The 15,892-nt window shown below is 45.8% G+C and overlaps 1 pseudogene; it reads right to left on the bottom strand.

Moving 5' to 3' along the window:
- Positions 1-2,822: 2,822 nt before the first annotated feature.
- Positions 2,823-9,769, bottom strand: LOC133359730 (calcium homeostasis modulator protein 5-like; annotated as a pseudogene).
- Positions 9,770-15,892: the final 6,123 nt, after the last annotated feature.

The raw sequence follows: 15,892 nt of genomic DNA, 5'->3' as shown, positions 1-15,892 counted from the left end.
GACCAGCCCTCCGACATGGAAAGAGGTGGAAAACACAGTTCGAAGGGCAAGAACAGCATCAGCCCCGGGGCCAAATGGAGTCCCGTACAAAGTGTATAAGAACGCACCAGACGTCCTGAGGTTCCTCTGGAGGCTTATGAGAACAGCTTGGCAAAAGAAGATAATACCCAAAGTGTGGCGTAGGGCAGGCGGGGTCCTGATCCCTAAGGAGAAGGATGCAGTGAACATCAGCCAATTCTGCCCAATCTCCTTACTGAATGTCGAAGGTAAAATCTTCTTTAGGGTCATTGCCCAGAGGATGGCCGAGTACCTGCAAAGTAATGCGTACATCGATACATCTGTACAGAAGGCAGGAGTATCAGGGTTCTCTGGCTGCTTGGAACATTCCAGCATGATCTGGCACCAGATCAAAATGGCCAAGGTGGAGAAAAGGGACCTCCATGGTCTCCTACCCCGGGTGTTGTGGCCCCTAGCAGTGTATGAGGTTCCAATCTCAACAGTGGAGAAGATGGAAAGAGGAGTCACGAGCTACTTAAAGAAGTGGCTCGGAGTTCCACGATGCCTTACCACCATAGGCCTCTATGGAGATGGTGTCCTCAAGCTGCCCCTCACCAGTCTAACAGAGGAATTCAAGTGTGCAAAAACCAGGCTCCAGATGACACTGAATGAATCTCGAGACCCAGTGGTGAGCAACAACGCGCCGACCTTGGCAACTGGGCGCAAATGGAGGCCAGGAAAAGCAGTCCAGGAGGCAACAGCAGCCCTCAGACATGCTGACATTGTGGGTCATGTTCAGCAAGGGAGAGGAGGCCTTGGGCTAACGAGCCGTGCTGCTTGGAGTAAGGCCACTGCACCAGAGCGGCGGAAGATGGTAGTGCAGGAAGTACGCCATCAGGAGGAGGCTGCAAGGTGGGCCAAGGCAGTCTCTCTTGCCAAACAGGGACAGTGGACTCAATGGGACAGTATGGAGAAGAGGAAGATCAGCTGGAAGGATCTGTGGGCCATGGAAGCGAGGCGGTTGAGCTTTTCCATCAGAGCAACATATGACGTCCTTCCAACACCAGTTAATCTTCACCAATGGTATGGTGAAGATCCGGACTGTGCCCTCTGTTCCATGCCAGCCAACCTCAGGCACATTCTCACAGGGTGTAAAACAAGCCTCACCCAAGGACGCTACACTTGGCGTCACAACCAAGTCCTTAAAAACCTTGCGTCCGCCCTGGAGGACAAGCGAGCTGCCACCAACTCCCTACCACCCCAGCAGCATCACACCCCTTACGGACGAATCCGCAAAGGGGCTAAACCACCGAAGAGCGGCTCTACACCATTAGAGCGAGACCAGCTGCGCTTGGCCCGCGACTGAAAAATGCTAGCTGATATTGGCCGGCAACTTGTGTTTCCTCCGGAGATCGCAACCACCACCCTAAGACCTGACATGGTGCTCTGGTCCCGTTCGCTCAAGAAGGTCTTCATCATTGAGCTCACAGTACCCTGGGAGGACTCAGTAGATGAGGCTTATGAGCAAAAACATCTGCGCTATGCCGATCTAGCTGCCGAAGCACGGCATCATGGCTGGAACACAGAAGTCCGACCAGTGGAGGTGGGCTGCAGAGGTTTTGTGGCAACATCTACAACCAGACTGCTTAGAGACCTGGGAATTAAGGGCCAGAGCCAGCGTTCGGCAATCAGAGCTGTATCGGAGACGGCAGAAGGCAGCAGTCAGTGGCTCTGGATGAAGAGGAAAGACGCCAGCTGGGCCCCAAAGTGAGAGGGCCAGGAGGTATGCAGTCAACAATGCTTGACTCGGGGAGGAGGACGCCCCTGCCATGCATAGTCCCAACAAGGCAACTCCTATGACTAATTGGGAATGGAACGCAAGCATAGGATTGATCACCCTGTCGCTGGCCGCCTTTGGGGAAGGTGTATAGTATGAAAGGCCGAAACACCCTAGGAACCAAAGGTTCACTACTGACGATGCGCTCCCCAAATTTCACCAGGCTCACTGTTCATGAACTCTTGGAAGTGCTTGCACAAAGGATAGTACCATCTCATCCTGTGTTTTTTTGGAATCCGGAATGCCTCCTGACTGAACAATGTAAAACATTTTCATCTAAATTATTGAAGGAAGTTTGTGATCTGCTGGCACAAAAAAGGCTCGAACTTTGCCCTATCACCCCCAGACTGATGGAATGGTGGAACGTTTGCACAGCACCTTGACTGCTATGTTGTGTCAGCAGGTGAAAGTAGCCCAGTCAGACTGGGATCTGCACATTCCGGGTGTTCTCGCAGCTTACAGAATGGCTCCCCACGCTTCGACTGGCTTCTCGCCGTTTTTTTATGTATGGTAGAGAAAGAGGACCCCCCTATTGAAATTTAAATAGATGTGGAGCCTAGAAGGACGAAAGTCGACATACCGAGCACTATGCGCCTTTCTCTTAAGTGCTTGTCGGAGGCACAGGAGGTCTTCAGAGAGAATTCGGCCTCGTGCCAGTCAGCAAACAAGATGCTGAGGTGGCTCCGGGATTCGCCAACTAAATGGGAACCGGGAGAAAAAGCTTGGTTACACTCCCCCCAGGTTCCGGTGGGTACGTCCCCCAAATTGTACAAACCATGGCAGTGGCTGGTCGAAGTTATTTAGGTGAGAAGGCCACAATGTGTGCGGATTCAGTTTTTTCGCTGGCGGTGGTTTGTGCATCCGTCGTAACTGAAACCTTTCTTTCCGCCGGGCGGAATCCCTTCATCTCCATTACCCAATGACCATGTGTCTGGTGTGTCTGGCGAGCTGAGGTGTGTGTCCACAGAGGTAGTGCACCAGGGAATTTCTAGTTCTGCGCCCACAGGATCCCAGCACTCAAGTACCCTTGGAGCAGCCAGAGGCGGATTGAGGAGAGTGGAGCGACCGTCACCCACTCCTTCTTCTCTTGCTGAACTTCCGTCTTCTTCTCGGGAGGGGCCGTGCCCATTATGCGCCACGCATATGGGGGCACTGTTCTACATATTGTCTGGAGGTTGAGTGCATGGCGTTTTTTTGCGCCTTCCTCGATTGTTGTACATATTGCGCAGTCGTCGATTGTTGTTGTTGTGGTTGGTTCGTAGAAAAAAATCATTTGGGGAGTCACATTGCGTTTGGGATAGTATCACCTGGGACGGCTATGTTTTTATAAATGGGGGGTGGGGGGTGATGCAGTCATGTACAGGTAGTCTTCTACTTACGATGGAGATGCGTTACGACAACCCCATCGTAAGTCAAAAATATCGTAAGTCGAAGATGGCCTAACCTACCCAGGAGTCTTAAAGAATGGTGGTAATTTAGCAAAACAGAGCTATTTACAGTACCGTACTGTATAAACTATATATACTGTATGTATTTATTAATTACAATACTGTATTGCACAATAAAATGTAAAGTAAAAAACAAGGTAAATTCCTAGCCTACCTATATGAACTGCAATCCTATCTGCTATACAAACTTTTAACATGCATTGAATGTATCGTATCGTGGTAACCCTAAAATGAAATCGCTAAAGCTACGTATCATACATGCATTTAACGTATCGTAACATATCATTATGTAGCGTACTCACCAAGATTCTGTACGTTGTCTGCATACTGCATACTTGAACAATGTTAACTCCGTCGACCGCTGGTGAGAGTGAGGCATCACACAAGGCAGGAGATGCATACATCCCGGCAGCGTCCCAACGTACAGTATCGTACCTCGTACGCTGCTGCGTTTGCCTGCCACGCATTTTTTTTTACAATTTTGTCGTATCGCCATCGTAAGATCGAAATATCGTAAGTCGGACCATCGTAACTCTGGTACTATCTGTATATTGAGTCACTACGGAAGGTGTCTAGCGCCAGCGTCTCTCTCTGGCACCAGAACGTGTATGGCATAGAAGCGGGTCCTAGGGGGCATGCTTATGGTGATGGCCAGAGAGAGGGCACTTCAGGACATGACAGTCTGAGTGAACCCGAGAGAGCACGTGTCCAGGAGATGGTAGCGAGGGGGGCCAAGGGGTGGTGAGAGGGACACGTGACAAGGCCCAGAACCTTCTAGTAGGATCTAGAAGGGGATGTGGCCTAGGGCGGAGCCAGGCCACGCTCAGGGGCATAAAAGGGAAGTCCCGAGTACCGATCCGGGCTGTCTTGTGGAATCAACCCGCCGTGCTACGTCTCCTCGATCTTCGGTCGTCACGTTCGGCATCATGGGTCAGGCAGTACGCTACTGACCTGACCCGGTTATGTAGTTGCCCGTTGTGGTTAAGCCGTTAGTGGAAGTTGTTACCACCTATGCCGTTATCCCGTACTTTAATATAGTTACCCTGTCGGGGTGTTGTAATAAACGTGTTGCCTCCAAGTTCTAGTGTGTGTCTCCGTGGATGCTACTACACATGTAATAAAAATAGCAAAAATTCAACTTAATCAGACGATTAAAGCATGAATAGATGTAATAACATTTAAAAAATGTACACGATCGTAAGATATACTGTGAGACCAACCATTTATCCATTCTCATGATTATAGTTAAAATAGTAGTAAAACATTCAAAACAATATTATTCGATATTATATGGTTATGGTTATGATAAGTCGTAGAAAACTCCAAGCAATATTCTAGTGCGTCATATTGAATACAGTTACAATCAGTAGTGGACACATTCATTGCAAAATTATAGTACAATCTATTGATTACAGTTATTATCAGGAGTGGAAAATTAAAATCCATTTCCTAAAACATTCTAAGGCTATAATTATGATCAGGAGTAGACAATAGACGCTGCGAGGATTACCGGAGTTCACGTGATGGTTTATGCTCCTTAATGAGATCAGCAAGGTTTAGTGGTTTATTTATGGCAAGCAATTTGTGTGTAACTAGTTTGATCTTAAAATGTATTCCTTCGGCAATCAGAAGCTAATGCAGCTCAACAAGCATTGGACAGGCATCGTTGGTTTTCGCAGTACCCATCATGACGTGTGTCAGAGAATTTTGTCCACGCTGCAACTTGGTAATGTTTTTTTCAGACTTCTCTTAGAGTTTTGAGTTGCAATAATCAAACCTTGTCGATACCACACCAGATGGTGTGGTACCAGATGGTGTGGTATCGATTCAATAGTGGTCGATTGATGTCGTAGATTACTGATATGATAATTGCGGGACCTGACTATAGAGAACGAGCACTCATACGATAGCGACATTCTAGTAAAGGGGTCAGCATCCAAAGTAACAAGGAGAGACATTTTTCTTTCCAATTCGGTAAAACAAACTCAATACTTCAAGAACCGTATTTCACTTCAATAATGTCACAAAGCAGTCACTTTAGGCTTATACCGCCTGTTCGTGCTGGTCCTCTTCTTGCATCTGGTCACCGCGGGGCACAGAAGCGGTAAACTTTCTTCCTCCTCTAGGGCACTCGCTTGTGGTGAACTGTCATCCTCCTCTCGGCCACTCGCTTGTGGTGAATTTTCATCCTCTTCTCGGCCACTCGCTTGTGGTGAACTTTCATCCTCCTCTCGGCGACTCGCTTGTGGCGAACTTTCATCCTCCTCTCGACCACTCGCTTGTGGTGAACTTTCATCCTCCTCTTGGCCACTCGCTTGTGGTGGACTTTCATCCTCCTCTTGGCCACTTGGTTGTGGCGGTTGTGGTGGCCTTGTTTGATTCGCCCAGGAGTGGAGGGAACTGCTGCTTTCACTACAGTCCACGTGTTTATAATCGTCTGGGAGGGTATTGTCATGCCCTTGCTCCCTGACGCGATTAAGATGGGCAAACATGAGGTTCACGTTATCCTCCGCCAAACGCTTCGAGAGCTCCTCCGTCTTCTGTTTGATGAACTGGTTCTCAAACTTTGAATAGTTGTTCTCAGGTGAATGATCGAAATGTTTATACTTTAAAAAAATATTTTCTCTACGTAAAATGTGAAAATTACTTCTCTAGTTATAATGAAACAACATATCCATGCATTGTTCTGAAAATAAAATGTAAAAGGAAATACGAACAGGGTTATAACCATCATCATCATGGTTACAAATAAATATTGTGCAATGTTATTATTGTTATTTCCCTTGTTTTCCCAGGTAAGCCTCAATGAGTCTCTTAACTCTTGTTCAGGAGCGCCCTGCCAAGTTTCCACATTTGGGGGCGATTTTCTGCTGTGTGATCTTGTCCTGTGTGTGATATTATTTAGATTACTTGGCCTCTATACATTTCCACGTGATAGGTCGTAAGATATACTGTGAGACCAACCATTTATCCATTCTCATGATTATAGTTAAAATAGTAGTAAAACATTCAAAACAATATTATTCGATATTATATGGTTATGGTTATGATAAGTCGTAGAAAACTCCAAGCAATATTCTAGTGCGTCATATTGAATACAGTTACAATCAGTAGTGGACACATTCATTGCAAAATTATAGTACAATCTATTGATTACAGTTATTATCAGGAGTGGAAAATTAAAATCCATTTCCTAAAACATTCTAAGGCTATAATTATGATCAGGAGTAGACAATTTCAAGCCATATTCTTATACATTCTATGATTATAGTTATAAGAATTATTAATCGAAGCAATATTCTAGTGCATGCTTTTGAATAGTTACAATCAGTCGTAGAAAATTTAAAGTGGTATTCTCGTACATGCTATGGCTATGGTTATAGTCAGTATTAAAAAATTCAAGCAATATTCTTATGGTTATAATAAGTAGTATACAATTCTAATCGATATTCTAGTGCATGCTATTGCATACAGTTACAATCGGTGGTGGACACATTCAAAGCAATATTCTTATACATTCTATGGTTATAGTTATAATCGTAAAAATTCGAAGCAATATTTTAGTACAATATATTGCTGGCTATGGTCAAAATCAGTAGGGACAAATGCAGAGCAATATTGAAAGTATGTTTGTTGAATTTCCTTCACACCGTAATTAGCCAACCATGCAAATCAGAGATTTGGGGGAAGGATAACAAACCAAACACAAAAATAAGTTCTAAAGAAATCAGTTTTCTATCTAGATGATGATTTCGAAGTGCATAGCTCCAGTGGCTTCTTATTATCGGAACGAAGAGCGTTCCAGATGGTTGCAAAAGCGCATCTGAAAGCGCGCGATGCGGTGACCGTTTTTGTTCGATGGCCAGCCAATAGACGCTGCGAGGATTACCGGAGTTCACGTGATGGTTTATGCTCCTTAATGAGATCAGCAAGGTTTTGTGGTTTATTTATGGCAAGCAATTTGTGTGTAACTAGTTCGATCTTAAAATGTATTCCTTCGGCAATCAGAAGCTAATGCAGCTCAACAAGCATTGGACAGGCATCGTTGGTTTTCGCAGTACCCATCATGACGTGTGTCAGAGAATTTTGTCCACGCTGCAACTTGGTAATGTTTTTTTCAGACTTCTCTTAGAGTTTTGAGTTGCAATAATCAAACCTTGTCGATACCACACCAGATGGTGTGGTACCAGATGGTGTGGTATCGATTCAATAGTGGTCGATTGATGTCGTAGATTACTGATATGATAATTGCGGGACCTGACTATAGAGAACGAGCACTCATACGATAGCGACATTCTAGTAAAGGGGTCAGCATCCAAAGTAACAAGGAGAGACATTTTTCTTTCCAATTCGGTAAAACAAACTCAATACTTCAAGAACCGTATTTCACTTCAATAATGTCACAAAGCAGTCACTTTAGGCTTATACCGCCTGTTCGTGCTGGTCCTCTTCTTGCATCTGGTCACCGCGGGGCACAGAAGCGGTAAACTTTCTTCCTCCTCTAGGGCACTCGCTTGTGGTGAACTGTCATCCTCCTCTCGGCCACTCGCTTGTGGTGAATTTTCATCCTCTTCTCGGCCACTCGCTTGTGGTGAACTTTCATCCTCCTCTCGGCGACTCGCTTGTGGCGAACTTTCATCCTCCTATCGACCACTCGCTTGTGGTGAACTTTCATCCTCCTCTTGGCCACTCGCTTGTGGTGGACTTTCATCCTCCTCTTGGCCACTTGGTTGTGGCGGTTGTGGTGGCCTTGTTTGATTCGCCCAGGAGTGGAGGGAACTGCTGCTTTCACTACAGTCCACGTGTTTATAATCGTCTGGGAGGGTATTGTCATGCCCTTGCTCCCTGACGCGATTAAGATGGGCAAACATGAGGTTCACGTTATCCTCCGCCAAACGCTTCGAGAGCTCCTCCGTCTTCTGTTTGATGAACTGGTTCTCAAACTTTGAATAGTTGTTCTCAGGTGAATGATCGAAATGTTTATAATACTTTAAAAAAATCTTTTCTCTACGTAAAATGTGAAAATTACATCTATAGTTATAATGAAACAACATATCCATGCATTGTTCTGAAAATAAAATGTAAAAGGAAATACGAACAGGGTTATAACCATCATCATCATGGTTACAAAAAAATATTGTGCAATGTTATTATTGTTATTTCCCTTGTTTTCCCAGGTAAGCCTCAATGAGTCTCTTAACTCTTGTTCAGGAGCGCCCTGCCAAGTTTCCACATTTGGGGGCGATTTTCTGCTGTGTGATCTTGTCCTGTGTGTGATATTATTTAGATTACTTGGCCTCTATACATTTCCACGTGATAGGTCGCTTCGTTGAGCTATCATTTGTGGACAGGTCGCTTATGAAAAGTAAGCTTCTAATGCAGTGGGCCTTACCTTGTAATATCGAAACAGTTGTAGTTTTATTTGTAATTTTGATTGTGCTTACATTTCCTATACTTGCTATCATGCTTTTGCATTGTGTATTGTTGTCTGACCTGCCGCTACTGGACATCTGTGACAAACAGCTTTATAGCTCTTACAGAAAAATATAATTTGGCCTTAACTTCGCTCAATTGAGTTAACGTCTCGCCAGGGATATAACATCTCGCCACCGTGACGACAATGGATGAAGGCCACCACGGTGGTGAGATATTAACTTCCTTGCGTGATATGCAGGGGTTCGTGGGTTCGATCCCAACTCTGACACCTGCATATTTGGAGTCTCTCTCCCCGTGGTCGTGTGGATCATCCGGTTTTTCCCTCTTTGGGTCTCTATGTGTTTAGAGTATTTGGCTGCTATAAATTCCTACGTGATGATAAGCCACTTCGTTCAGCTTTAATTTGTGATAGCCACGTCGCCTCTCCTCACCTGAGTAGAAGCTCTGAGCCAGTCGACGATTTCGTTTTTAATCTCTTGCTCGGTGCCGTTGGAGACGAGGCCGGTGAAAGGATTCTTCAGATCGTCGCATGGGACCTTGGCCAGCACGTCCCGCCTCTCCTTCTCGCTGATTCTCGAGAAACTCGAATTGAGCGCCGGGAAACGGCCCCAGTCCAGGGATTCAGTCCGAAGGCAAATGTAAATGTCCCCATTGAAGAAAGCCAATATGATCCAAACAAATGGTGCGAACATAACAGTCGCATTTCTTATTATTATCACAGAAATCCACATTAAACAATGATGCAAACATTGACAGTAACGGTCATTGCGTCTCCAAGGTGCCATTAAATGTGCAATTTTTTTGCACTTGAGGGTTGCTGAACGGCACAAGCCACTGCTACTATGAGAAAAAATGGTATAAATAAAACATCGAATGCATATTGATGATTCTCAGGCGAGGTGCAAGGACAGCGAAAGGCAAAGAGATCAAAGAAGACCCCTGCTACAGCAGCCAGAATGGGCATGAGCACGCCCGTAATGATGGTGGCAATGCTGGGCAGGTAGTCTTTGAAGGGAGAAAAGAAAGACACCAATCCTTGCGTGTGCTCCATTATAGACGGCTGTAACCGATATCTACTCGACACAGAAGAGCCGCAGCAGTCGACAGCAGCAGCAGTAGCCCCGCAGTGAGGTGTTGGTCAAGCCTCTATTTATACTTTCATCATCGGTAGTGAAATCTGACGAAATGCTTAGCAGGAATAATCAAGTTATGACATTTGGCTAAACGCGTGGGTTTATCGCGACCATGATCATCACGTAGCGCAGCGTTATGGCGTGATGGAACTGATCCCAAAACACGCACTAAAAACCGGAAAAACAAAGCCAAGCTCGAACAGCTTTTTGCTGGAGCAGTCACACATGATGTGTGGGGGCAAAACACAAAATTCCAAGCAGCTGAGGATTTACTTCATTTATCAGATAGACCGACGCGGGGCAGCAGACAGGTGAGCAAGTGGGCGGCGGCCACAGCAGTGAGCAGCGCAGAGAACCCCGTAGCGCTGCAATCGCTTAGTTAGGCCAAGCTCGCATGTACAAAAATACTAAAATACCAAGGAATAAAAAGTTACGAAATATTGATAACAATCAGACAGAAGAGCGTGGAGAGGAAAGGCAGAATACGGTAGGCAGGAGCAGCGAGACGAGATAATCGGCATTCCCTGCCAACCTAGTATCTCTGTCTAAAACAAACTCAGAATCCCTAATGGATCGAGGAAAGTGATTCCACAATTGTGGAGCTTGGCTGCAGAAGGCTTTAACTACCATAGAACATCTTTGGAATGATGAAAGGACCAGAATCAGCATATCTAAGTTTTCACAGTGGTGTATGAAATGTATGAAGATTGGTGATATATTTAGTAGCCAGCCCATTCAAAGCCTTAAACTTGAGAATAATAAACTTTAAGTCAAATCTGTAATTTACAGGGAGCCATTGCAGAGACGAAAGAATAGGAGTAATATGGCCATACGATGTATATCTGGTTATATCCCGGGCAGATGAGTTTTCAATATATTGTAATCGATTTAAACACTTAGAAACGCCAGCAAAGAAGGCATTACATTACTCAAACCTTCATGAAATGAAGGCATGCACCAGCCTCTCATTATTAGGAAGGGATAGCATAGATTTTGGTTGAGCTATGTTGTGTAAGTGAAAATAAATAACATTTTGGTAATAGTATGTACGTGTGCTTCAAATGTCGAACTGGGGTGTAGGATAACATCCAAGTTTCTGACCTCAGAGGAGGACCGAATTGCAGTCCTGTCTACAATTCACTTGATGTAGAGAACTCAACTACATAGTGTACAAGCAGATGCGTCTGTCAGACCCACCTCTCTCTCTCTGCCCAACCCCACTCTCTCTCTATTTAAGGCCTCGACACAGAGTTATTGGGTCTTTGTGTGTCTATGCTGTGTGTCTCTCTCTGTGTCTGTGTTGTCTCTCTCTTTTTGTGTGTCTGTCTGTGTGTCTCCGTGTCTGTGTTTTGTATCTCTCAAATTTAGTTCCACCTGATGACGGTTGCTTGTGTTGCAATCGAAACGTCGTATTCTATTATTTCATTTATTTTCTTTCTACGTGACATTACCGAAAGAACCAAAGAGTAATTCCTGCAGTCACGAAAGCTTCAAATAAAGTTTTAGTAGGACATGTTTTGGCCGAACAACAGAGGCCCTTTAATTAAGCCCTGAGGAACCCTTGAGGTGCTGGTGGAGACGCTCGCATTGCACGGTGATGGCGACGGCGACATGGTAGCAATGTCCATGATGAGGGCAGTGATGATGGCGCTCACGGCGAAGGTGAAGCCTGAGGACCTGACAGGGCAGCGGGGTGCACGATGTGAGATGAAGAAGGCACCACGAGCAGCGCCGACGAAGCACAGCGGTAGCGACACCCTGCCCCCTGCACCTCGGATTAGCATGGTTAGCCATGTACGGTGTGAAAGAAGTTCAACATGTGAACATATTGCAATACACTACACGACAATATACTACACTATACACTACACTACTATACACTTCACTATGCACTACGCCACGAGACTAGATTGAAAATTAATTTCTTTAGAACTTTTCTCGTGTTTTTTGCATGCTGTACTCCCCCCGTGCTCACGAGTGGCACGGGTGGCTATGTACGGTGAGAAAGTAGTCAAACATACATACAGACTCACGTAGTCAATCAGCCAATCACACAGTCACTCACCCACACACTAATTCACCAACACTGCGATTAGCACGGTTGCCTACATACGGTGAGGGAGAAGTTCAACATATGTACATAGACCAACAGGCCTGGCAGTGCCTTTGGCATCAAGGCACCGCATGCCGCAGCTGAGCTCCTCAAAGGACGCTGCTGGTCAACCGCATTTGGAAGGCTGCGGTCCTTCCACATGCAGCAATGGCATCAACACCTTCTTGACATCCGATGGTTCGACTTTGTCAGAAACGTCACTGTCGCATCTGCGACCGGTCTCCTAGCCATCGAGAGTCTCGTTCGAGAGAGACGGCTGTGGTGTCACTTTGTGGACACGTCGCCCTGTCTTGATGACTCAAAATTCCAGCAGCAAACTGCGCATTTCGGTTGGCGGTCGACGTTCAAAGTGAGGACTGCGACACTCAAAGCAATGTCGCCGCCCTTCCCGTGGTCACCCACCCCCCACCTCCTACCGTGGTCCGTGGCTCAAACAAATCACTCGAGACGCTGGTGCATGGCAGCAAGAGCAGGTTTATGCGAATGCTGTTGCAAAAGGTCACGCGTTTGACCCAACTCTCCTTTGCTGACTATGAGTGATGAATGAACGAATGGCAACCGGAGGCAACCGCACCCTGGTGCAGGTGACAGGGGAGCCTCGCGAATGAAGCCGCTGGCATCCAGAGGCGACCGGCGCTCAGCAGAAATGCTGGGGGTTGTCGCATGAGGGAGGCTGTTTCACAGGAGCCTCGCTGCTTTGCGCAAAATGCGTCGTTTTGACAGGAGGAAGGGGATCGATCCAGAGTTGAGTGGGTTAGCTAGAAGGGGACTTGAGGGTGAAGGGGTGGAAACAGGGCAATTAAGGTTGGAAGAAAGTGCATTAGAGAGGAATGGTGGTAGCTTTAAATTGAAGTTTGGCGGGTAGGAAAGGAGAATTGCTTACAGACTAGATAACTTGTTCAAAGGGTAGTGGAGATTAACGAAGAGGTTGGATGGGCAGGGATAGGAGGGAGGGAATGGGGGTGGGGGAGATGATGAGAGAAAGGAAGATGTGATCAGAGGGGGATCGAGGGGCTGTGGTGTAACTAAATGTGAATGACTGTAAGCTGGAAAGTCGGCGTGTGCACTGTAGTTGTATATGTATCAATGTGCGTTTACCTGACTATGTCTGTATAGGTAAGTTTAGCCGTAAATGTGAAGTGTATTTATGTGTATACAAGTGGAAGTATGTGCCAGTAACTGTGTGTGTAAAGATTTTTATCACTTCAGTTTAGCTTCACGTATGCATTATATTTGGGGAGTGGTAGCACAGAGGTTAGCGCGCTGTACTACGAACTTGGCGACCCGAGTTCGATTCCCACTCATTGCCACCAACACGAGTGACGATAGTCCGGGGCCTCACCTAGGTCGACTCAACCTCAAAGGAGTGCCTGGTGCGGTGTGTAAACATCGCCACGGGGGAGACAAAAGCGGCCGGGCGTGGTTCTGGCCTCCCACCCCCCTTCTGTGCCGTTCCACCCTTCATAAGTGCAATCACTAACAGCACTTGCCCTAAAAGTCTAGTAAAGGATATACGGGGGATGTTTGTCTTTGGTATGAGCATTTTTAATTCATAGGCTCGTGTAGTGTTTAAGTTGTGTGTATGTAAACGTGTACTGTATACTATGTATAGTGTACAAATGTGTATTTAAGTGCATAAATGCGTAAGCATTGTGTAGCATGTAAACTGAATGCTATACAACGTATCATAAATATAATTTAAATAAATGGTGTGCATATAGGAATACTGCAATGTATAGTACAGGACTGTGAAACTATGAAACTGTGTAAGTGCGCGTGTTTGAGGCTAAATGTGGAGTGCACGTGTATTGCGTTACATGTGTAGTTACATAAGAAGGGAGGGGCTGCTGGGGGCTCTGGGTCCCTGGGCGAGCCAGGCGCTTAATCCCCTTGGCGCCAGGCGTGGGTTCTCAGGCGGGTCAGACGCTTAAGCCTCTTGGCGTCAGGCGTTGAGTTACCAGGCGCTTAATCCCCTTGGCGCCGCCAAAGGGGGGGGCTGTGTGTGCTCTGTGGGATATCTGGGGGCGCACACGGCCCCACCCCTCGTTGGACCAGGCATAAAAGGAGAGCTCCCTGGACGATCGGGGCCCAGTTGTAACTCAAGACCCAAGACCCACGACCAGCCATCTGAAGACCCTGGGATGCTGTGAGAGCCAGTGGTGGGACTCTGGAACTCCCGACTCTACGACCTTGTGAGGGCGAGTTCCAGAGCGTAGCCAGAGTAGAGTATCTAGGCTGTGTAACAGAGTATCAGGACTGTTGGAGAGTTGGACTGTTGGAGTGTTGTATTGTAATAAAGAAGTTACCTTTACAAGTGTCCCTGGAACCCGTTACACATGCACGTCAGGAGTATCCGATAGCAGCAGGCTGCAAGACCAGGCAAGGCTGCATTATGAAAGGTAATAGCAAAAAGCTATGAAAATGGAACAGAATCACGATATGAAAAAAATAAGTACTGTATAGGTGTTTACCCTTTCTGCCAATCAAACAGGTGTTAAGATGTTCAAACACCAACAATAAACATTTTGCTAGGAATCATGTCTGCATTAACACACGTACTTGTGGTGAACATGCGAAACAAACAGGATCTGATGATTATAATACATGTGTAATAAAGGTGGCGGAGGCAACTTCTGGAATCAGTGTTCTTTATTAACTTTCTTCCACAGCTCTCATCGTACTGGCTCCTCTGCTCTATGGCTCCTTCACGCTGTTGGCAGACAGCGTGAGAGGGAGGGATAGAGAGTGAGAGAGATGACTGTCGCTGCCACGTGGCAGGCTCTGGACCCCGCGCTCCAGCGTTGCTTCCCCCTTCGTTCGTTCCAGCTCTGACCACGTGTTGCCCGTCTCCACCCCTTTTAATCCCTGGGTCACGTGGTGCCTCTCCACCAATCCTGGGTAACCTCCCTGGAATCTTCCAGATCCCATCCTACGGTCCCAGGACCACGCCCGTAATTCGTCTCCCCATTGGCTGTGGCTGAAGCCAGCAGAGCCAATCATCTTCTTCCAGGTGTAACCTCTGCATTACGTCAGGGCCACGCCCTTACTCCTCTCCCCATTGGTTATGGGACGGGACCGGTAGAGTCAATCATTATCAATCAGGTGTGACCACTTAATCACTCAGGTGTACCCTCACATTACACATGCATCGTCTTGGAAATAGCCTACTTTTCTCTATGGTGTAGACCAATCACAATGTACCTCCTCCCCTTTAAGCATGACGACCAAACATAAGTTGTCTGCGCCATGTAATGAAAGTAACAAAGTCAACGTAATCAGGCGAAAAAAGTATGAAGAGATTTAATAGCATTTAAAAGATGTACACGATCGTAAGATGTACTGTGAGAGCAACCAGTTCTCCATTCTAGTGATTACAGTTACAATAAGTAGTAAAACATTAAAATCAATATTCTGATACATTCTATGGTTATGATAAGTAGTAGAAAACTCGAAGCGATATTATAGTGCATCCGATTGAATACAGTTACAATCAGTAGTGGGCACATTCATCACAATATTTCGTACAATCTATTGATTACAGTTATTATGAGGAGTGGAAAATTCAAATCCATATCCTAATACATTCTAAGGTTATAATTATGATCAGTAATGGGACATTCCAAGGCATATTCTTACACATTCTCTGACTATAGTTATAATAAGTAAAAGAAAACTCGAAGCGATATTCTATTGCATGCTATTGAATAGTTACAATCAGTTATGGAAAATTCAAAGCGGTTTTCTCGTACATTCTATGGTTATAGTTATAATCGTAGAACATTCGACGCAATATTTTAGTACATTATATTGCTTACAGTTATAATCAGTAGTGGAAAATTCAAAGCCATAGTCTCGGAAATTTTATGGCTATGGTCAAAATCAGTAGGGAAAATTCAGAGCAATAATGAAAGTATGTTTGTTGAATTTC

The sequence above is a fragment of the Lethenteron reissneri genome, chromosome 65 (assembly GCF_015708825.2).
Source record: "Lethenteron reissneri isolate LAM-NWPU_2019-01 chromosome 65, ASM1570882v1, whole genome shotgun sequence".
Lineage (NCBI taxonomy): Eukaryota > Metazoa > Chordata > Hyperoartia > Petromyzontiformes > Petromyzontidae > Lethenteron > Lethenteron reissneri.
Note: the sequence above shows the minus strand (reverse complement) of the source record. Positions and strands in the feature narration are given on the sequence as shown.